The sequence below is a fragment of the Schistocerca piceifrons genome, chromosome 8 (assembly GCF_021461385.2).
Source record: "Schistocerca piceifrons isolate TAMUIC-IGC-003096 chromosome 8, iqSchPice1.1, whole genome shotgun sequence".
NCBI classification, from domain to species: domain Eukaryota; kingdom Metazoa; phylum Arthropoda; class Insecta; order Orthoptera; family Acrididae; genus Schistocerca; species Schistocerca piceifrons.
In genome coordinates this window covers 414,589,363-414,614,569 of record NC_060145.1, presented here as the reverse complement: position 1 = coordinate 414,614,569, position 25,207 = coordinate 414,589,363, and positions in this window count along the sequence as shown.

Below are 25,207 nucleotides of genomic sequence, written 5' to 3'. Positions count from 1 at the left end.
TTGTGTTACATATGTGGCAAACCAGGACATTTCAAGAGGGACTGTCACAGTCAGGAACAAACATAGATTCATGAACATGTGGCAGACATCATCTAGGAGGTAGTAGCAGCAGTTGCAACATGGGCAAACTGATCAGTATGGAGGGGACAACAACTTGTCATGTGGTCAGAGTAAACATAATGGTTCAAGTGGCAGTCATCAATAGAATGCTGAGGATGAGATTTATCTTTCAAAAACAATAGAAGCAAAGCAAAAGAAACATTAGAGATTATCCCCTGATTTGAATCGGCCTTACTCAACTCATTGTTTGCATGGGGAAAGACATTTTCTCACTTTTATTGATGGTTATAATAAAGCAGCTAGAGTCTACAGTATCAAATCTAAAAATAAAGTTTATGATTATTATGTAGAATATGTTGATGAAACTGAAAATTTAACTTGGGAAACTATTAAGGAATTGAGATTTGACAGTGGGAAAGAATATTTAAATTCAGATGTTACCAAGACAGAAATGAATCATTTTAAAAGCATATCCTCCCTATGTACATGAATATACAGGTTCAGCTGACAGATACAACAGGTCAGTTATGGATACTACAAGATGCCTATTAGCTGAAGCGAAAGTAGATAGAAGATTTTGACCTGAAGTACTTTGTGCAGTGGTGTTACTTAAGAACAGAACTTGAGCTAACATTTTTGAAAGGTTACGTCCCTATGAGATACTGGTTTGGAAGAAACATAGTACTAAAACATTTAAAACTGTGTGAAAGCAGGGTTTTTGTATGTGAGCCACAACAGCTGATAATGTCAAAGTGGGGTCATAAAACAGAATTGGGAATTTTAGTAGGGTACAGTGAAGTTGGATAACAACAAAGTTATCATTGCAAAACATGTTGATGTTGAGGAAAATGGCATCAGATGCATGGATATTAAGAACCTTGATTCAGGGAGTGAACATTGTAGTGATTCTGAGGGCAAAAGCATAGATAGTGACTCAATAAATGGGCAAATGGAAGAAAGGGAAAAAAAGCAGGAACAAGAGCTATGAAAACTTCTGTGTTGCTGATAGTTCAGAAAATTTTGGGGAGGTACTGAATAATAATGAAACAGAAACTGGGAAACAAGCAATGGATAAGGAAATTGAAAGTTTAAATGAAAATAAAACATGGGTTTAACCATAGGAAAAATGGATGTGCAGACTACATTTATTAACGGTAAAGCCTTCTCATAAACTTATGTGAAGCAATTTCCTGGGTACAATGTTAAAACACATAGAATTTTAAAGTTATTTGGGGCATTATATGGCTTGAGGGATAGTCCTAGAGTGTGGTGTGATTGCTTGGGCGATATTTTAAAATGTCAATATTTAAAAAAAAGTAAAAATGATTATTGCCTTTGTGTATTGCTGACTACAAATAATATATCTAACAACAAAGATTCTGTGACTTACCAAATGAAAACGTTGGTATGTTGATAGAGACAATAAGAAACACAAACACACACACAAAGTTCAAGCTTTCGCAACCCACGGTTGCTTCATCAGGAAAGAGGGAAGACGAAAGGATGTGGGTTTTAAGGGAGAGGGTAAGGAGTCATTCCAATCCCAGGAGCGGAAAGACTTACCTTAGGGGGTGGGGGTGGGGGTGGGGGGAAAGGGACAGGTATACACTCGCACACACACACATATCCATCCGCACATATACAGACACAAGCAGACATGTGTAAAGGCAAAGAGTTTGGGCAGAGACGTCAGTTGAGGCAGAAGTACAGAGGCAAAGATGTTATTGAATGACAGCTGAGGTATGAGCAGCGGCAACTTGAAATTAGCGGAGGCTGAGGCCTGGTGGGTAATGGGAAGAGAGGATATATTGAAGAGCAAGTTCCCATCTAAGGAGTTCTGATAGGTTGGTGTCAGTGGAAAGTATCCAGATAACCCAGATGGTGTAACACTGTACCAAGATGTGCTGGCCGTGCACCAAGGCATGTTTAGCCACAGGGTGATCCTCATTACCAACAAACACTGTCTGCCTGTGTCCATTCATGCTAATGGACGGTTTGTTGCTGGTCATTCCCACATAGAAAGCTTCACAGTGTAGGCAGGTCAGTTGGTAAATCACGTGGGTGCTTTCACATGTGGCTCTGCCTTTGATCGTGTAAACCTTCCTGGTTACAGGACTGGTGGTGGTGGGAGGGTGCATGGGACAGGTTTTACACCAGGGGCGGTTACAAGGATAGGAGCCAGAGGGTAGGGAAGGTGGTTTGGGGATTTCATAGGGATGAACCAAGAGGTTACGAAGGTTAGGTGGACAGCAGAAAGGCACTCTTGGTGGAGTGGGGAGGATTTCATGAAGGATGAATCTCATTTCAGGGCAGGATTTGAGGAAGTTGTACCCCTGCTGGAGAGCCACATTCAGCGTCTGACCCAGTCCCAGAAAGTATCCTGTCACAAGTGGGGCACTTTTGGGGTAATTCTGTTGGAGGTTCTGGGTTTGGGGGGATGAGGAAGTGGCTCTGGTTATTTGCTTCTGTACCAGGTCAGGAGGGTAGTTATGGGATGCAAAAGCTGTTTTCAGGTTGTTGGTGTAATGGTTCAGGGATTCAGGACTGGAGCAGATTCGTTTGCCATGAAGACCTAGGCTGTAGGGAAGGTACCGTTTGATATGGAATGGGTGGCAGTTGTCATAATGTAGGTACTGTTGCTTGTTGGTGGGTTTGATGTGGATGGATGTGTGAAGCTGGCTATTGGACAGATGGAGGTCAATGTCAAAGAAAGTGGCATGGGATCTGGAGTAGGACCAGTTGAATCTGATGGAACCAAAGGAGTTGAGGTTGGAGAGGAAATTCTGGATTCTTCTTCACTGTGAGTCCAGATCATGAAGATGTCATCAATAAATCTGTACCAAACTTTGGGTTTGCAGGCCTGGGTAACCAAGAAGGCTTCCTCTAAGTGACCCATAAATAGGTTGGCGTACGAGGGGGCCATCCTGGTACCCATGGCTGTTCCCTTTAATTGTTGGTATGTCTGGTCTTTGAAAGTGAAGAAGTTGTGAGTTAGGATGAAGCTGGGCTAAGGTAATGGGGAAAGAGGTTTCAGGTAGGGTGGCAGTTGATCGGCGTGAAAGGAAGTGCTCCATCGCAGCAAGGCCCTGGATGTGCGGGATATTTGTGTATAAGGAAGTGGCATCAATGGTTACAAGGATGGTTTCCGGGAGTAACAGACTGGGTAAGGATTCCAGACGTTCGAGGAAGTGGTTGGTGTCTTTGATGAAGGATGTGAGACTGAATGTAATGGGTTGAAGGTGTTGATCTACATAGGCAGAGATACGTTCTGTGGAGGCTTGGTAACCAGCTGATGATTGGGTTTGTGAATTTTAGGAAGTAGATAGAAGGTAGGGCTGCGGGGTGTCAGTGGGGTCAGGGGGTTGATGGAGAAAGATTTTGTAGAGTGCCTAAGGTTCTGAGGATTCCTTGAAACCCCGCCTGGACATCAGGAATGGGATTACCTTGGCAAACTTTGTATGTAGTGTTGTCTGAAAGCTGATGCAGTCCCTCAACCACATACTCCCGACAATCAAGTACCACAGTCATGGAACCCTTGTCCGCCGGAAGAATGATGATGGATCGGTCAGCCTTCAGATCACGGATAGCCTGGGCTTCAGCTGTGGTGATGTTGGGAGTAGGATTACGGTTTTTCAAGAAGGATTGAGAGGCAAGGCTAGAAGTGAGAAATTCCTGGAAGGTATGGAGAGGGTGATTTTGAGGAAGAGGAGGTGGGTCCCGCTGTAATGGAGGACGGAAATGTTCCAGGCAGAGTTCAATTTGGATAGTGTCTTGGGGAGATGGATCATTAGGAGTAGGATCAGGATTTTTTTTTTTTTTTTTTTTCGTAGCCAAGTGATATTTCCAGCAGAGAGTACGAGAATAGGACAGTAAATCATTGACAAGGGCTGTTTCTTTGAATCTGGGAGTAGGGCTGAAGGTGAGGCCTTTGGATAGGACAGAGGTTTCAGATTGGGAGAGAGGTTTGGAGGAAAGGTTAACTACTGAATTGGGGTGTTGTGGTTCCAGATTGTGTTGATTAGAATTTTGAGGTTTTGGGGGGAGTGGAGCTGGAAGTGGGAGATTGAGTAGATGGGAGAGACTCGGTCTGTGTACAATGAGAGGATATAACTGTGTTTGTTGATGTTGTTGTAAAATTATAGGGAAAATTCAAGAAATAAAAACTCTGTCATCTAAGTGATACCAGGTGTAACACTTACTTCATCTAAGTCTTTCATCTGAAACAACTTAGATAACAGGTTTTGAATTATCTTGTGATAAATATTAATTATAATTACACAAAGAATGTAATGACTCTGAGTCAGGAAAGCTATATTGAATCTCTAGCTAAGAAATATCAAACTGAACATTCAAAGTCTTACAGTACTCTAATGGAAGTAAATTTGAAACTAGAAATAGCACAAGATGGAAGTCATGACATTAAGTACATTTGTGCTTTAACTCAGGAATATAGCCACATATATGATACATGATGAACTATTAAGTATATTTCATAACTATTACAATAAAACTCACCTTAGTATGAGCATGTGTATGAAAATATTTGTATCAAACAAAAGGTTTGAAGTTTACATATGAAATGGCTGAAAATAGCAATGTTGTAGATTGTTTTGTAGGTGTGGCTTGGATCTGTGATTCTGTAGATTTTATGTCCACATCAAGATATGTAATTAGCTTATTTGATATTGTAATGTTTTGGAAATGTAAGAAATAAGGAAGTGTTACAAAATCTTATACTTTTGTTGAGCACACAGCATTTTCGGAGCATGTCACTGAGATTAAGTAAATTATTGATATTTTGAATATTTTTGATGCAAAGAATGACAAGCCTGTTAAAATATGGTGTATAAACTCAGGGGCAGTCAATATTGCTAGATATGGTAACCTTTATAAAAATTCAAAATACCATATAATATATTGAGGTACAGTATCATTTTGTAAATGAATACTATACAAATTGAATTAGAGATATTTGTAAAGTACTAGTAAATTGAGAAAGGAATGTAGCAAACATTTTTACCAAATCTTTGAGCAAGAATAAATTTGTAGAATGTTGAGAAATGTTGAATGTAATTTTATTGTGATATACATGTAAGGGGACACACTGGAATGTAGTACATTTATAATAGTAATATTGACTGTGTCAGTAGGAATCTCAGTGTTGAGTATTATATTTTTACTGTACAACAGCTATTCAGTTCTGTTCTATGAATGTGTTTTTGGGAGTGACAAGTTGATAGTCGAGAAGACACTGAGAGATTCGCTTTACGAGCGGGGTTCTTTGGAGGACACAAAGAGTGTTTGTTTCCCACATTAACGTATGTATCTATTGTGTTTGTGCGGTACAATAAAGGTGGTCGTTCACAGTATAAATTCCACACAAGTGTTTTCCTTTATGTAGTGAAATTACTCCAACATAAGTGGTGACCCCGTAACTAAGCAGTGTGACAGTAGACAAGTTTCTTGAGTAATTTTCCGCGACGTCTCATATCGACATGTCTGCACAGAACCTCTTCCGCAACATTGACAGCATCATCCAAAATATCAAGAAGGAGCTCGACACGATGCAGCAAAACCCTCAGTTCACAGTGCCACGGATGCCTACATCTCAAACCGACTTCGCCCACGATGTTATGTTTCCAACCGCGCCGCGTGTGCCGGCGGGTCCCACGCCGCTGCCACAGGATATTGCCTCACACAACCAGCACGCAGGACACGCCGATATCAGACCAAAAGTGCTCCCGTTTTCATCACCCGCATTGGTACCGCGCCCACGAGTTTTGCACTTTCCGTTTGCCAGTGATGTGGCCCACCTGCATCGCGGTTACAAATTCGACCCCCACCTTCCGTTCCCGAGCATCCGGAAATTTGGTTCGCTATTATGGAGAACATTTTCGTGCAGCAACAAACAGTCAACGATTTTGAACAGTTCATGCTAGTGATATGCAACCTGGACCAACGTGCGTCGTCAGTGGCATCTGATATAATTATGCAACCCCCACCACAACAAGCCTACGCCATTCTCAAGACGGCTTTAATTTCGCGTTGTACAAAACCTGTGGGTCAGTGGATAACACAGCTCCTGTACCACAAGAAACGCAGTGACAGGTCGCCTTCAGACTTTTACCGGCATTTACGTGCTATGGTGGACCCTTCCGTGTTCTCAGACACATTACTTTTGCACATATGGCAACAGCAGTTACCTCCGCAGGTGGGCTTAACCTTAATTGCTTATGAGGGCCGGCCATTAAGCGAGTTGCTGCAAGTGGCCGATAGAGCGCACTCCCTGTTCGACTCGCGCGCCACAGTGGCCGCCGCCGCAACCACCTCGGCTAACGACACCAGCCGAGCATGGCCGGAGCCAGTCAATGCGGCGCCTCCAGCTTGTGCTGCCACAACCGCACGACAAGCGCCGGACGCGACCGAAGATTTCCGATCTCTCAGCACTGTCATCGATCAGCTGACCGCCCAGCTGCATTGGCTAGAGCCACATGACGTTGCGGCGGCTGACACACACACGCTTCATCGCCAGCCGACGCGACCGCCGCGTCACGCAAACAATGGCACCGGTTACTGCTGGTTCCACCAGTGCTTCGGCACGCAAGCTATGAAGTGTAAGGCACCGTGCTCGCACTCAAATGCATCCCACAGCCTGCTTTAGGCACAGCCGACCGTGACAACAAGCAACTGCGCCTAAACTCACAGACGCATGGAAGGGGAACATCCCCATTCCAGCACGAGCCTACGTTATACGGATCGACTTCTCCCACAGCTATAAGGTATGCTGCTTCACAAAGACTTTTCGTTCCTGATCGCTCTACAGGATGGATGTTCTTGGTTGACACCGGCTCAGATGTCAGCACTCTGCCTGTAAATTTTTTCCCTTCAGACAAACGCACTGAAGATACCACTTTGAAAGCAGTCAACGATTCAGTCATCCACACATATGGACAGAAAACACTGCCAGTGGACATTGGGCTACCAGAAAAATGCAACTTGACCTTCGTTATGGTCGATATCAACCAGCATATACTAGGTGCTGATTTCCTGGCAAAACATGCATTGTCCCTGGATTTACACAAGTCACAACTCGTCCATTCTGTCAATGGATTTGTTATTCTGGGAATACAACGACGTCTGACTTCTCATGCATGCCAAAGGGTAGATAACCTCAGTGCACCCACCTGGGAGGACACCATAGCAACAGAGGAAGCTGACCGGCACATGGTTCAAACGACATCAAAACAGTTGACGACACAACAACAGGCTCCTGCTGTTTCAACCACAAAGGCAACACCCAAACCACAACAGGGAACAAGAAAGAGCAGGGCGAAGCATGAGACAGTGCACCACATCCGTACAACTCCAGGCCCACCAGTCTCCTCACGTGTTCGCAGGCTTGCACCTGATCGCTTGCGGGAAACCAAGGCCATTTTCAACGAGATGCTACAGGAAGGAACTATACAGCCATCCAATAGTCCGTGGTCCTCTCCTCTGCATCTCACCCATAAAAAGAATGGGTCATGGCGCCCGTGCGGTGATTATCGAGCTTTGAACGCCCGAACTGCTCCAGACAGATACCCTGTGCCACATATACAGGAGTTCACCCATTCACTGGCCGGGGCAACCATATTCAGTGTTTTGGATTGCCATAAGGCTTATAATCAGATCCCAATGGCAGAGCAGGACATACCAAAGACTGCAGTGACAACCCCATTCGGGCTGTTTGAATTTTTGGCGATGCCATTTGGGCTGAAAAATGCGACCCAGACATGGCAACGGTTCCTAGACAGCGTGCTAAGAGGACTACCATATTGTTTCGACTATTTAGACGATAGTCTGGTGTTTTTGGGGAATGTTTTTGACCATCAGAAACACGTAAGCGAGGTGAAAAGCAGGCTTAGTGCTCATGGAATAACACTTAACAAGGACAAGTGCATGTTTGGGGAACCCGTGGTAACCTTTCTGGGTTATAAAGTGTCAGCTCAGGGCATTTTCCCACTGCCAGAGAAGCTGGAGTTGTTGCGTACCCTACCACGGCCTCAAACCTACCACAATCTCCGATGATTCCTAGGGATGATAAATTTCTATCGTCGCCACCTTCCCGGAACAGCAGCAATCCAGACGCCACTGAACAATGCCTTGGCCGGACACAACAAAATTGGCAAGCGCCCACTCCCATGGACACCCGAGATGGACTCGGCTTTCAAGGCACTGCAAAACAGCCTTCACAACACAGTGGGGCTTGCACTCCCTGCACCAGGAGCTCAGCTAGCCATAGTAGTGGACGCAAGCCAAGTCGCAATCAGGGCAGCACTGCACCAGAGAGTGAAGGGTCATTGGCAGCCACTAAATTTCTTCTCACAAAAACTACAGATTAGTCAAACACGTTGGAGTGCATATGACAGGGAACTCCTTGCAATGTATGAAAGCATCAGGCACTTCTGCCCCTTCGTTGAGGGCAGGCAATTCACCATATACACCGACCACAAACCTCTCGTGGCAGCTTTCTACAAAGTCAGCGATTCATGTTCCCCCCGCCAGGCCCGCCATATAGAGTTTATATGCCAGTTTTCAACAGGCGTGCGTCACATCCATGGTGCCAACAACATTGTGGCAGACTATTTCTCATGTATTAATGGGATAAGCCCAATGTTGGATTATTCCGAATTGGCAAGGGCTCAGGCTTCAGATAAGCAGCTGCAGTCCTTGTTGGTGGACCCGTCCACTGGCCTACGTTTACAACTTGCGGACGTCCCCTGCAGCCCATGTAAGGTATGGTGCGACACCTCCACGGTTAGACCACGCCCATACATCACCCCCCAGTTCCGACGAAAGGTATTCGACAGCATTCACAACCTGGCACACCCGGGAACCAATGCCTCAGTGAAATTAGTGATGGACCATTTTGTGTGGCCTTCAATCAAGAAAGATACACGGGAGTGTGCCTGCAGCTGCTATCAGTGTCAACGTAGCAAAGTGGGATGCCATGTTCACGCTCCAGTAGGACAATTCCCAAAACCAACGGCACGTTTTGGGCATGTACACATTGACTTGGTTGGACCCCTCCCCCCTTCAGAAGGTTTCAGGTACTTGTTTACGGCAGTGGATCATTGCACACGATGGGCAGAGGCTACACCAATCAGGGACATTTCTGCAGAGACTAATGCACGGACATTCTTGGAAACTTGGATGGCTCGTTTTGGGTGCCCATTTTTCGTTACCACTGACCAAGGACGCCAGTTCGAGTCAACACGGTTCCAACAATTGTCAAAACTCTGCAGCTTCCAACGAAACCGTACTACTAGCTACCACCTGGCCAGCAATGGTTTGGTGGAAAGGTGGCACCGGACCTTAAAGGCTGCCCTGATGTGCCATGAGGACTCATGGACTCAGGCATTGCCATTGGTTTTCTTGGGGCTACGGACCGCATTAAAAACAGACATCAATTGTTCCTCGGCAGAGTTGGTATATGGAGAACCACTCCGTGTCCCAGCAGAATTCCTTGCACCAGTTCCTCTCCCAGATGACACACAACTACCCCACCTCTTGCAACAAATGAGGAAGCAGGCAGAGACGCTACGTGCAGCCCCGACGTCTCAGCATGGCACACATCCAGTGTTCATGCACAAGACCCTCGATACTTGTTCCCACATCATGCTCCGCACAGACCTGGTACGTCATTCGTTACAGCCACCGTACACTGGACCATACCAAGTGTTAGGACGGGACACACACACAATGGATATCCTCCTCCAGGGAAAGTCGACCAAGGTTTCCATTGAGCGAGTAAAACCTGCTTGGACAATGACAGCACCGACTACAATCTCACAGACGACCTCAGACACAGCTTGCAACGAACCCACACCTTCTGCAGAACCAGACAGCTGTGACCCACAGGAGGCCCACACCAGGGAACCTAATGCAGCAATGGAATCATCAAGCAGCACCCACACCCGCACTATCCGCACTCGGGCAGGCCGAGAGGTGAAGTTTAAGTACCCCACCATACCGGGTGCTCCGCACTTCAGAGAGAGGGGGGGGGGGGGGGGGGGGGCTGTGTGGGAGTGACAAGTCAATAGTCGACAAGACACTGAGAGATTCTCTTTACGAGCGGGGTTCTTTGGAGGACACGAAGAGTGTTCTTTTCCCGCGTTAACGTATGTATCTATTGTGTTTGTGCGGTACAATAAAGCTGGTCGTTCACAGTATAAATTCCACACAAGTGTTTTCCTTTATGTAGTGAAATTACTCCTACATGTTCATTGTGTAAAGATAGATGTAGCTACATTTACCTTTTCCTAAATAAATATTCTTAACATGTATGAAATAGGATAACTGATATTGTTGCAACAGTATTATATATCTTTTTTCATGCATTGAAGAACAGCTTATTAAAAATGATTTTTATTTGTAAATTTTCTTTTTGAGTATTGCTTTGTGAAATCTATTTGAAACTACCTTCTCAGATAGATGCATAGGTCAACTGTCCAGATTATATAATTAGAGGAAAACAAGTTAAGAATACTCTAAATTGCATCATAGCTGGATATAACTTTTAAGCAGAATTGACAACCATTAACATAATGGAGCAATATTTTTCTGTTTCTGTTCAAAAATATACTACACAAACATGTCAGTCGTGAAAATTCAAAGATTTAATGAGATGGACATGTTGTCAGTAACTAGAATTGAAATTAACCATCTTTATTGCTTTATTGGAATGTAAGTAACAAATGTGTTATTAACTACTTAGCAAAGTGTCTGACAGCAGAATATGAAAGAATTTCATTGTAAATGAAAGCTCAATGACTGTGACAGCAATAGTAACAATTATGTAATTATGGAAATCTGTAGGCAGTGTGTTGACAAATGTAGAGACTGTTGTGCAGGAGGATTATAATAGTTTAGGAAGGGTGACTAATACAACTGTTTGTATGATTCTGACAGATATTCCTTAACATAATCAGATGAAATGAGGCAGACCACAGAAAGATAGTTAAGGAAATAGTATGGATGACAGATAGGAAGCAAGAAGAAAGTATGGTAAGAATTATTAATTTAAAGCTTTGTGGCAGATTAAAACTGTGTGCTGGACCTAGATTCAAGTTTGAGTCTCGGTCTGGCACACAGTTTTAATCTGCCAGGAAGTTTCATATCAGCACACACTTCACTGCAAAGTGACAATGTCATTCTGGAATTGTTATTTTGTTTGTGAATCCTTTGTTTCTCATTAGCTCAGTTTCTACCAAAATGAAGAATAATTACTCCATTTAAAGAATACAAAAACATGGTTTGTTTCAGTACATGACCATATACTGGCCATTAATACACTAAATAGCACACAGGCTTAGATTTGATTATAATTAATATATCAATCCCTAACATTTTTTTGTATTTTTTGATTGACACTCTTAAATTCAACAAGAAAAGTAAACATTTGGTCTTGTATACTTCCACAACACTCACCAAATACTAAAATATATATTTAAATAAGTGTGTGAATTGGATCCTCTCACACTAAGAAATGAGTAATCTGTGCCTCTTTCTAATCTTCTTTAACCTATGCCTCTTTCTTCTTGAAGAGGAAACATTTAGTTACAGAAGTTGGGGTTACTTTTTCTTTTATAGTGCTTTTTTGATACTACTAGGATTTATGTTTCTCTTCTTAATTAAAATAAATGACAGATCCCCTGTACTGTATCACTTATGTTCATACTCTTACAGTAATTTGCAGAACAGCACATTTCTGGTTATCACAGTCAGTACGAAATAAATCCAATCTATCCCAGGTCAATAAGTACCTGTCCTTAAGCCTCAATAAGAGACATAGCATGCTACGAAAGTCTACCTAATCATCCTGGAGTGGTTATTCAATGAATAATGAATTTGAGAAAAAAAATTATTTTACTCTGTAATTCATCTCCTGCTTCCAACTCTTTGCGCCCAGTGTCATACTTTTGTGAAGCATCACACTGAAACAACATCCTTATGCCTCATCCATCCACAAAAGTTGCGTTTGACACTGTGTATACCAACAGAAGCCCTGTAGGGCTCACAGCGAAAAGTGTCTGCATATGTATGTGAAAAATTTGGGTAATCATAGCTAGAGGCTTATAACCGATACCAGTCATGTGATATTGCAAGCTTCCTGATTTAGTTTTCTTATTGTTTGTTGTGGCTTCCATGATATACAAGGTGATTAAAGAAAGTAACTCATTTTACTTGTGTCAGCAATGATGAACATTAAGTAGTGTAAGCTGCCTTGCTGTTGACACCAACTACCTGTTTCCTAGTTACAGTGTTTGTCTCTGTATTTAGTCCTCTGATTGTGATACCATAAGGACTGGTCCATACTGAAATGACTTATGTCACAATTTTTTAGAAAATGACTTAGTGCAAGAATAATATTCCTTGTGACTGACCTAATATGCTATGACAAAAGGACCTCCACCTCATGCTCAGAAAGCAGAGAATTTAATACTCAAATTTCATATCTCCAAGGAGAAAAGGTGTCATTCCACGACTGAGACCCTTACTGTGTATGCAAGTGGCAGCGTCATAGACAGCTGACTTGTGTATTTACCTCCTCCTCTACTTTATTTGTGTCTCCAAGAAGTTACCATTGTGAAAACTTTCATACAGGTGCTGTAACTCAGTAGGCAGACTTTCCTTGTCACACATGATTCCTACTCTATGTAACAGAGTGGTGAGCACAGGTTGGCATTGGGCTGGATGGTGACAACTATTGGCCTTTATGAATGTATCTGTGTGTATTTTCTTACTGTATGCTGTATGCCCCTGCCTGCCTGTAGGCTTCTTCTTTAGCAATAATGTATACAAACAATAGATATTCACCTTTTTCCGTATACAAACAGTAGATATCCACTTTTTTCCATCTCATTGTGAACCTGACATTTTGTATGCTGTTAAAATGGCATATGAATTCTTGCAGGTTTCCATCCAGATGAGCAATAAGAAGAAAGAAAACCACCCAGAAAAAGAAACCAAGCAACTGGGCCCATTCCTTCCATATACAGGGTACTCCACAGCCTAGATTACCAGGATATTGGAGTAGCACAATGTAAAAATCATTATATGCTCAATATTTATAATCAAAAACCTACTGGAGTCAGCCATAGATCAACTAGGGCTATGGAATTTGACATTTAAAGCATCAGTTGCAAGTGTGGCATGCATTACATTGGCCAGATGCAGCAATGTATGTTGCAGTGCTATTCAGGATATGTGAGAAGCATTTGCATTGACCAAACAAAGTCTGTTGTCTTGTTACGTTTGGTTGCTATGGCAACATGTAACAGCTTCTTTTCTCATTTTTGAGTTATAATTTCTGTTTTCTCAGTCCTTACACAGAGGTTGCCACGTTCTAATGTACTAACAACTTAAAGTGTGAGTGTGGATCTGGGTTATATTGGTTTATTTCCCCAAACCACCTTCCACTTCTTTATGAGGTGACTTACTTGGAACTTGCATCCACTATTCTTTATAGGATAGCTAGCTGCTGGAAACCCTCCTGTCTTCTTCTCCATCAAATAACTCGAGGTACGGGAATTTTTAGACTCTTTCTACTTATGAAATAAGTAGACATACAGACTTTGCTTTTCATCAGTTAATGATGTATTTAACCTCCATACACAATAAAACTCTCACTTTCAACATAAATATGTAACTTTCTGTAAGTCTCTGATACAGCCAAATGTCAGAAACAAATTGAGTTACAGTTAAAAGAAAGTTGATTAGATACAATAACTTTTCTTAACATTAACCAGAAAATAAGTCTTGCCTATAGCAAGCTTACATCAAGAGTTTTCGAGAGTTCTTTTTCAACTGTCCTTGTTTTCATAATAATAGTCAACGCCACAATAAGCACAGAGCTGCATATAAACACCATGGTTCTTCCTTACACACTCACTAAAACATCTATGGATTGCCCAACAGGTACTTGTCGGTGCTGTTCATCTGCTGTGTCTACTTTCTTCCTGCGACTGATTTTAAACCTGCACACACAAACATGTGACACGCAGTAGGTAGGATTCTACCATTCCACACTCATATCCAGAATATCATGTGTTTGAGATGGTAGAAGGCTGAGTCGTTCTAGAATTTACACATAAATTATTGAATCACTGCACTGTGCGCCTTGTCTTTAACATAGCCCCACAAAAAGGAGTTGCACATGTTCAGACCTGAAGAATATGGTGACCAGTTGAGGCCCATGACAGTGGTCCCCAAAATGCTCCTCCAGTACATCAAACACTGTCCTGCTTTGATGAGGTCAAGCTCCATATTGCATGAAGCATATATTGTCAAAATCAGGGTCACTTTGCATAATGGGGATGAAATCATCTTCCAAACCTCATGTACTGTGCAGTAGTCACCATGCCATCAATTAATATCGCACCAATTATTCTGTGACTGGACATTACACTCCACACAGTCACCTGCTGAGGCTGAAGAGAGTTCTTGATCACAAAATGCAGATTCTCAGTCCCCCAAATGTGCCAATTTTTCTTACTGATGAACCCATCGAAATGAAAGTGGGCTTTGTCACTAAACCAAACATGCATGTACATACTAATTCCCATCATGCCGTGTGGAAAACATACATGTTGTATGTCCTAATGGAAACCGTTCAGAAGTTATGACTATTTTATTTCATTCAGTTCAATAATTGTCACCATATAGATGAAGATAAAATGGGAGATGTGGTGCTGCAAGAAGAATTTGCCAAAGATCTGAAAGATCTAAGTTGAAGCAAGGCACCAGAAGTAGACAACATACAATCAGAACTACTGATAGACTTGGGAGAGCCAGCCATGACAAAAGTCTTCCACCTGGTGAGCAAGATGTATGAGAGAGGCAAAATACCCTCAGACTCCAAGAAGAATATAGTAATTCCAATTTCAAAGAAAGCAGGTGCTGATAAGTGTGAAAATTACTGAACTATTAGTATACTAAGTCACAGTTGCAAAATACTAACACAAATTCTTTAGAGACGAATGGAGAAACTGGTAGAAGTCAACTTTGAAGAAGATCAGTTTGGATTCCAGAGAAATCCAGGCTATGGCTATCCTGGCCCTACAAATTCTCATGGAAGATAGTTTAAGGAAAGGCAAACCTACATTTATAGCATTTGTAGACTCAGAGCAAGATTTTGACAATGTTGACTGAAATACACTCTTTCAAATTCTAAAGGTGGTGGCAGGGCTAAAATACATGGAGCGAAAGGCTATTTATAATTTGTACAAAATCTGAACACCACTTATTCAATGACAGAAATGAATTTTGCAGTGGGAACATTCCTGGATGTAGGGGCAAAAATCAATCCCTTTTCCAATACTGCCAGTGTAGCATCATCCAGTTGTTTGGTTGTGAGACTGAGGGCAACATGTTGACGGGTGTCATCATCCGTTATTGTAGACTGAGAAGAAAGCTGTTGAAACTTTGAAGATTTCTTACTCATCGCATTTGTGTGGACCCAGTCTGATATTACTCAGAATGAACTGTCAATCCAGTCCCAGGATGCAGTAGACAGCAGTGCAAATAAAATAAATCCTTGGATATGAAATCCAGTTGTCTATGTGTAAAACAAATGTGCTCCCTTATTAAAGTAAGAAAGCCTGGTGTCTACAAGATTCCCTGCCATTGTGGAAAGCCTATATTGGACAAATGATTCATACAGTCCAGGATCATTGTATGGAGCATCATTGCTACGTTCATTTATTTCAGCCAGAAAAATCTGCAGTGGTAGAACATTGTTGTATTGAAGAACATAAAATGTTGTACGATGACACACAAGTGGTTGCCTCTGCATTGTGGTATTGGAAATGTTCAATGAAAGAGGCCATTGAAATCCAGCTGTCTGACAATATTATAAACAGAGATAAGGGGTATCCTTTAAGTAAGAGTTAGAACCCTGTTCTGTTTGACATTAAGAAACAATGGTCCTTGTTTCAGTCACCAAAAGCTGTCAATAGTTTTTGATATCAATTCATGTTTCTGCGAGCTTTCACCACTGGTGCACTGTTGTGGCTTGTGCTAGAGGGCAACTACTATGTGCATGCATGGTGGACCCATGGTCAGCATATAAAGGAGCCACCATGGTGTGTTTGATTTATATTTCTGGCAATTTAGTGCGATGGACTACTCACCTGAAGATGATGGCCAGGTGGACTGCCAAAACATTGTGTCCAGATAACAATACGTTCCGGCTGGAGACCCGACATGAATACAACTTACATAAAACTTTTCTTATTCCTTAACACACTGATAATAGGCTAATAGAGTGATTTATTATCACAAACAATGTTTTTTACTATTGAGATATTGGAATGTCAAACTTCAGTGATATGTATATCCAGGAACATTAACTTTGAGACTAATTGTACATGCAGACTTCATCAGTTCAGAATAATGCCAGATTACTAATTTTAGCTCTTCACAGGGATCATTTGTTAATGTGTTGACAACGCCGGTATACGACCGTGATATAAACACAGCAGCTGAACTTCTTCAATCTGGACTTCCTATTGTAACAAACAGATCAAGCTTAATCCATATGTTCCATGTGAGTATGCATTGTTATGCATAACATTACATATCCAGATAGAAACTGAATTATATATTTTTTTTTCCAGCAGATACTCTACAGTATGGACAGTTTTACTCCTGACTAAGATACTTGTATTAAAAAAGTAACACTAGCTTTGTTCAGTAATACTGGCAATTCCAGTGACCAGTCACTGTTTATTTATCTCTACTTGAAGATTTAAATCACCATAATCAGGTGGAGATGTGGATACTGAAGAATGTTGTTACATTGTATAGACATAATATCAGAAGTAACACCAAGCAAACTATATTCCATGAGGGTAGGTCACTTATTATCTGCAAAGTAGTTATAAAATTTCATTGTAATCAAATAAGAAACTTACAAGAACATCATTTTTCAACATAGTCTGCTTGCATTTCAATGCACTTTGTCCATCATTGTACAAGCTTCCTGATGCCATCATAAAAGAAGGTTCTCAGTTGAGCCGTGAGCCAGGAATGCATCGCTTCTTTCACTGCTTCATCCAAGGCAAATTGACAGCCCCTTAATGCCTGTTTGAGTGGAGCAAACAAGTGATAGGGGCAAGATGAAGACTATGTAGATGATTCGGTACTTCAAATTTGAGTTTTTGGAGCATTTCAGCAGTGTGGGCAGCAGTCTGCGGACAGGCATTGTTCTGCGACAACACAACTCCTATTGACAGCAATCCATGGCATTTTTTTCAAATTGTAGGTTTTAGCCTGGCAGTAAGCATCTCACTGTAATGTACACTGTTTATTGTTGTGCCCCTTTCCCCATAACGTTCCGGTACTGGACCTCGCACATCCCAAAAAACCGTAAGCATCAGTTTTCCTGCCGACACTTGGGTCTTGAACTTTTTCTTGCGCCGTGAATTTGGATGTTTCCATTCCATACTCTGCAGTTTACTCTACAGCTCATAATGATGGATCCATGTTTCATCACCAGTTATGATCCTATCAAAGAAGTTGTCCCCTTCATTACCATAGCGATCCAAGTGTTTTTTTGCAGACGTCCAAGTGTGTTTGTTTAGGCAACTATGTGAGTTGTTTTGAGACCCATCTTACACAAACTTTATGAAACCCAAGTCAGCTGTGGATGATTTCATAGGCAGAACTGTGACTAATTTGCAGACAATGTGCCACTTCATCAATAGTTAATCATCTGTCTAAGAGAATCATTTATCATGAACACTCAATGGTTTCTTCATTTGTGGCAGTAAATGGTAGTCTGGCTCCTACATCATGTATAACATTTGTGCTACCATTTCAGAATTTTTCAATCCATTTGTAGACACTCTGTTGTGGCAAAACACTGTTCCCGTACTGTACTGCAAGCCTTCGATGAATTTCGGCCCCTGATATGCCTTCTGACCACAAAAAACAGATCACTAAACGTTGCTCTTCTTTGGTGCAAACAGACAGCAGAGGAGCCATGATTAACAGCATGGCAGCAACAACGTAACTAAACTAGCAGCTTGAAAATTGCAAAGATATAACAACAAATAAACAAAGCATGCGTCATCAATGTAAAATGACAGTACTACCAAAATAAACAAAAATATAACTAAACTGCATATAATAATTGACTTACCCTTGCACTTCTACATGAAGAGATCCACAATGACACTGAATTAAGTGTAGAGCAGTAGAAAGTCTCATAAGCATAGAACAGATGACTATACAGTTTCATGCGCAAACGAAAAATAAGCAAGTAAGCATAAGTGAGGCTGAGGCCTCAGCATGCCAGGCTTATTTTGGGCTGTTGTGCACACAGCACAGTGCTTGCTGTGCATCTGTCCAGGTTGCAAGTCAGTCTCTCTGGGCTGGCATGGAGGAATTGTATCATGCTTTTATTACATATGCTCACACCATAAGGCTACAAAACTCCTTCTCCCTTGGGGAAAAGTGTTCACTGTGTAGATGTCCATGTCTTCATTGGTAGATGACAACCAGTGGTGAAGGTGTTGTGCTGTCAAAGGAGATGTGCTCTGAAATGGTGTGGACAGGCATGGTGCCCACTAACCTGTGAGTGGCTTCAAGGGAGTACTGGTGATAATAGTGCTATATGCATGTCCTCAGCTCATGTCAAGAAAATACCCAGAGTGAAGGTAGCTGCAGAGCTGCAAGAGGTTTGGACAGGGAGAGAGGACTGTCTGGTGTGCAGTCAGTCAAGCATAGATGAGCTAGTTGTAGCGTCATGATACCTAGCCATCAGACATGTGCCCAACACAGAGGCAGACTCAGCATCAATGGACAACTGCTACTATCCACTTAGGGCCTCAACCAATCCTGAAGGCCCAGATAGCAGAGCCCACATAGAACCATTGTGAGGTGGTCACTGGCATGTGGCCAGGCATTGGCCAGAGCAGATGAAGCAGCATATAGGGCTGGCAGCTGTGAAGCAGTTCTGATGGGCTACAGTCACCAATTGAAGTGAACCTATATGATATAAAGGATCTACTGAGAGCTTTCTTGGGAGAAGATTGAGTGATATATTTTTTCATCTGGGTTTGAATGTATGAACCAGCCACTCTTCCTCTCCATTGACTGGGGATTAAAAGTAGGAGCTCTAAGATACCATACTGCACTCACTGCACAAAAATCTTCAGAATCTTGGGACCCAAACTGTGGGCTGTTGTCCATCACAGGTGTATACAGCAATCCTAAGGAAAAAATCTTTAAGAGGTCCGTAACTGTAGCCACCATAGAAGTGGACGGGCAGTGAACCACATATGGAATTTTTGAGAAAGCATCAATAACTAAAAACCAAAAGGACTTAAGGAACAGGCCCACAAAATAAGCATGAGTACACTCCCAGGGAGGCTGGGGGCGGGCCATGGGGAAAGAGGCACCAGCTCTTCAGTAGCACCAATAACTCAGTCTCAAGAACTGAGAGGCAGATCGAGCGAGATGGCGCAGTGGTTAGACACTGGACTCGCATTCGGGAGGACGACGGTTCAATCCCACATCCAGCCATCCTGATTTAGGTTTTCCGTGATTTCCCTAAATCACTCCAGGCAAGTGCCGGGATGGTTCCTTTCAAAGGGCACGGCCGACTTCCTTCCACGTCCTTCCCTAATTCGATGAGACCAATGACCTCGCTGTCTGGTCTCCTTCCCCAAAACAACCAACCAACCAACTGAGAGGCAGTGGTGAAGAGCATAACAATTACACAAAGAATCTGACACTTGGCTCAGTGGTACATTGAGTGAGTCATGGTGGACAGAGAGAGCAACCTGACATTATACATGATTGCCCTCGACAGCCACCTAAATCCAAGAACTGGCATTGGGAAAACCATCCATAGTATTTAAATGGAAACATAACAGTTCATTCCAAGCAAATACTGGATCAGATCCAATCAGCAGTTGAGAAAGAGCAACTGCATTTGTAGTTGTGCTGTGGGTCAGAAATGAATCTCATTGTTGTAGTGTGGAAAAAAAAAAAGAAAGAAAAAAGCCTAGCATTGCAAGTGATGGGCAGCTTTGTCTTGTAAAGATGCCAGAGATCTGCAAACAGAAACCAGAGTTTAAGGGCTTCTTTTTCTATATGCGAATAATGCTGTTACACCTGATTCAGAGTTTTAGAAGGGTACATAATAGTATATTATGAGCTGTCCACCCATTTGAACATGAGAATGTCCCCAAGGACACACTGGGAGATTTCTGTGGCCAGAACAAGATGTTGGCCTGGTTAAAAGGTAACCAATTGAGGTACTGAGTGTAATTTTAACCTTAATATTGTAAAAGGCACTTGCAGGTGGGTGACCAATGGAATGGAAAGAAACATCTTTATGTGAGAGAGAATGAAGTGGCTGGGCCAATGTGTGGCACCAGAAAGAAATTTAAAGTGAACTTAGCGTGTGGCATTGTTGGCCAGCACGCCCCATCCAGGGAAGTTCGGCCACCGAGTGCGAGTGGAGAAAATCTCCAACCTGGCCAGGAATCAAACCCAGACCTGCTGCATGGGAGGCAAGCACATTATGACTCTGCTTAGCAGGCTGACCATTCTTTCTTGCAAAGAAATACATGCAACTCTTTGCAACTGTTAGGACATGGCAAAGCTGTAATGGCGTTAACATGTTGGCGTAAAGGCCTTACACCAGTATACGAGACATCAAAACTGAATCAAGTGTTAGACAGCTGAAAAAATTGCTATTTGTTCAAATTACATTTCAAACTGATGGCCTATAGCACAGTCAACAAGGCACAGAAGCTTCACAAATGTTCATCTATTGAGAAACCTGAGACCACAGTGTTATACAGGTAGTCAACATACCCCGGCACGGATGCCATGAGTTGCTCCAAATATTGTTGAAAAATAGTAGGAGTGATAGCCACACTAAATGGCAGGTGCTGGTATTGAAATAAACTGAAGGGGATATTCACGAAAAGGACACATTTGAAATCAGCATCCAGAGGCAATTGTAGGTAGGGATTTGATAAGTCTATTTTGGAAAAATATTGAAAAGCTATGTCATTGATTCATCCAGAAAGGCTATGTAACAGGCATCAGTAATAGACTGTGAATTTACAGACACTTCAAAATCCCCAGAGAGCTGAAGCTTGCCACTAGGGTTTTGACTGTTACCAATGGATTAGACGATTAGAGGAGAGAGGCATGGTAACACCCAAAGATGCAAGTTGAGATAATTTCAATTTGACTCACTCCCATAAAGCTACTGGGACTCAGCAGGCACAAAAAAATCTGTGTGTGCCATCAGTTTCATTGTGACAGTGGTAACACACACTAAACCTTCTCTAAACAGTGAGGAATATTCCAAGCAGAATGTATCCAGTTGTTTGTATGAAACTTGATCCAGTCAGTGACAGATGCGCTTTATCAGAAATAGAGAACTCAAAACAATTTTGAAGGCATCCAACCAAAGAAAGTTTATAGTGTGGGCATCATACACTACTAGAAAGGTACAAGGCCAAAAAACTGCATTGTACACTACAGAAGTAGGAAACTGTCCCAGTATGTGTATTTGTTGTTTGTTGTAGCTCACCATCTGATGAGGAATGGGACACTCACTGGTTATCCAATATCCATCTAGGTTTAAGAATTTAACAAAGTCACTGCTGCACCCATGTCCCCTTGCATTTTTGACATCTTTTCCACCACATTTATTTCAATGTATGGTTTGTCTGGGGCTGTCATCACTTGAGAAACACTGCATCCATGTTCATATCTGGTGAAGGAGGTTTACAGTTGCACACAGACACAATATGTCATTTTTTTTACAATGGTTACACATTGCCCAAGACTTTGGGCATGTTGAGGAAGGCAATGACACAATGGAAGAGGTGATTGTAGCTGCTATTGTGACACTGATTGCTGCTGCTGCAGCTTAGCATGGAATTTCCTTTTAGAACATGGAGGTTGGAATTACATGGCTGCAACATTGCTTTCCCACTGTGGGCTGAGGAGGAGATGAAGCAACAGTGGCTACTTCACACCACGCTTCTATCTGATTTCCTGCTGACCTAGGTACTTCAGAAGACTGAACAATTTTCTGAACATCAGTATGAGATATATTTTCACATTATAAAGAATGTTCATGAACTTTCCTATCAGGCGCCAAGCATATTGTAGTATCATGAGCCATCGAATCAGCATATGAGTCCCAGTGGTCCTCAGTAACAAGTTGCAATAATGGTTAAGCCCATGAAGTTCTGTTCCTCTAGCTCTGCATGACTATTGCAGCTGCTTTTGACAGTGGTAGAACTCAATGTGAGCAGCAATAATATGAGTACATTTATAATGATAACTAGAGAGCAACTGATGCATTTCAACAAAAGAAAGATTAGCAGGTTCTTGAAGAGGTAGGAGCTGCCGCAAAAAGTGATTAACACAAAAAGAAATCGATGAAAACAATAAAACTTTGCACAAGGTGTGGTCAGTGACACTAAAAGCTTGAAAATTTTGCAGAAGGTGTTTTTTGTGTTTATCCCAATCTTCTACAGAATCATCACATGGAGGAAACAGTGGAGGTTGCATCAACAGTGGTGAAACTTAATGCATCAATGAGACTACAATGTTACATGGTGCCACAATGAAAATCTGATGATGGTTGGTGAGAGATTACTGTTGCTCAACAAAATATGAACTTCTTCCACTGATATGTTGGTTGTATGTCAAACCAAAGAAACAAAAAAAATGGAGTAGAATACTGCATTTTGTCACCAAGTATGTTGTAACGTTGTACAGACACAATACCAGAACTAACATAACCAAGTTTTATTCTGATTTAACATGAAGACATCCATAATAGTACTGAATGATGTATGGAACAGTACAAAGTCCCATAACAATAGAACATATCAATGTACAGTTTTGCAGGTTAGTGTAACATAAGCAAGCAAACATATGTGAGGCCCAGCGCACTGGTCTTATATTAGGCTCTTGTGCATATGGCACAGTGCTTGCTGTACCATCTGTCCAGGTTTTGAGGTGACCTCTCTAGGCTAGCTGTGGAGGCACTTATTTCACATACTGATTGATTAAGTGTGCCTACATTATACGGTTACAATACAAAGAGTTTAATTTATGCAAAGCAGTGATATTGTTGGTGATGTGCAAACTCAGTTATTCTTTTCAGCATATTTGGTGCATAGATAATATGTGACAAAAAACTACCAAATAATAAGCAATAATTCTTACAGATGTACCCCAATGATCAATGTTGGGCCCACTCTTGTTCTTGATATAAATTGCTGATCATTATAACTGCAACACTATAGAGGATAGCAAACAATGAACTTTTCCATATCATGCTTATACAGTATAGTAGGATTATAATGATTATGTTTTTAGATGAACAGAGAGTATACAGGGCACTAAATACAACACAGGGAGCTGAAAATCTTGGCAGCAAGAACTGTTCTAATCTGGTTTAACTGAACTTAGTTGATTGATATAGCTATATTCATCCCTGGTGAACCAATGAAATGAGGTGTGATCAAAAAGTAATGGTAATTTTTATTTTGTGGGCTTTGTATGTCCAATATTCAAAACTTTTTTATCTTGTTGATACACAAATCCCTGCTGTATCTTTCAATTTTCAGCTGTTTTCAATATGTAGTTTCTTGTTGACAGTAAAAAAGTTTAAATGTGTTTCAAGAGCTAAGTGAATTTTTACTTATGAAATGACTGGATCAATAAACTTGCATTACATTTTGCTTGACAAATGGAATAAAGTGCAGCAACAAACTCCAAATGTTGAATGTGGCTTTTTGTAAATCTAGTATGAGTAAGACAAGAGTTTACAAGTGATATAAATGTTTCAAAGAGGGTCAAGAAGATTTTGAAGATGACAACTGCCCTGGATGCCTTAGCACAACAATTACTGACAACAATGTGGACGAAACAAAGAAAATTGTTATTGAAAATCACTGAATCACCATCAGAAAGGTTGTTGATGATGTTGGAATATCCTCTGAATCATGCAAAGCAATTTTTAATGTTTTGTGTATGAAACATGTAGCAAAAAAGTTTGTTCTGAAATTGCTGAATTTTGACCAAAAATGATGTCATGCACACATCTCTCAGAAATCACTGAATGAAGTTGACAATGGTAAAGAACTTCTAAAGAAGATTATAACAGGTGACAAAACATGAGTCTATGTGCATGATGCCACGCCGGATTAGCCGAGCAGTCTAAGGCGCTGCAGTCATGGACTGTTTCTGGGGCCAAACTGGAAAACATTTGACAATTTTGATCACAAATGAAGATTCTTTTTCACTGTTTCCTTTTATTACAATGGGACAGTGCATCATGAGTTCCTGCATTATGGTCATATGGTCAGTAAGGAATACTACCTGGAAGGTACGTGCAGTTTACATGGAGCAATCCGAAGAAAATGATCAGAATTGTGGCAAAATCACTCATGGAAATTGCTTTATGATAACACTCCTGTTCATATGTCAATGCTTGTGTGTACTTTTTTAGCAAAAAACAAAACTGCTACATTGACTCAGCCACTGTGTTCACTCCATAAGGCCACCTGTGACTCCTTTCTATTCCAGAGGCTGAAGAGAACCATGAAAGGATGTTATTTTGCCAACACTGATGAGATAAAAACAGAACCACTGCAGGAACTGAATACTATAACAGAAAGTGAGTGCCAGCAGTGCTTCCAAGATTGGAAAAACAATGGTGTAAGAACGTTATATCTGAGGAGGAAGGGGGGAGAAGTTGATGATGATGAAGAAATGAAGATTCCTTGAGGAGAACAAATATTCCCATTACATTTTGATCAAACCTCATATGCTAATGTTCTGAAGTCATAATGCCTGGTGAATTGTGGTACGCCAGTCTGTTGGCAATCCACGAACAGATATTTTTAAGGGGTGGGAGATGTAGAGAGTGTGGTGGATAGGGCAACAGTCCAAATCCCTTTGTATCAAGATAGGTCAGGACAGCATGGACAACATGCAATCTTATGTTATTTTAATAAAATATAATACCACAAAGACCTCAAAAATGGGGCATAGGCACATCATTTATCACATCAATAATGAATGGCTGCTGCCCCATCTCAGACCAGAATAA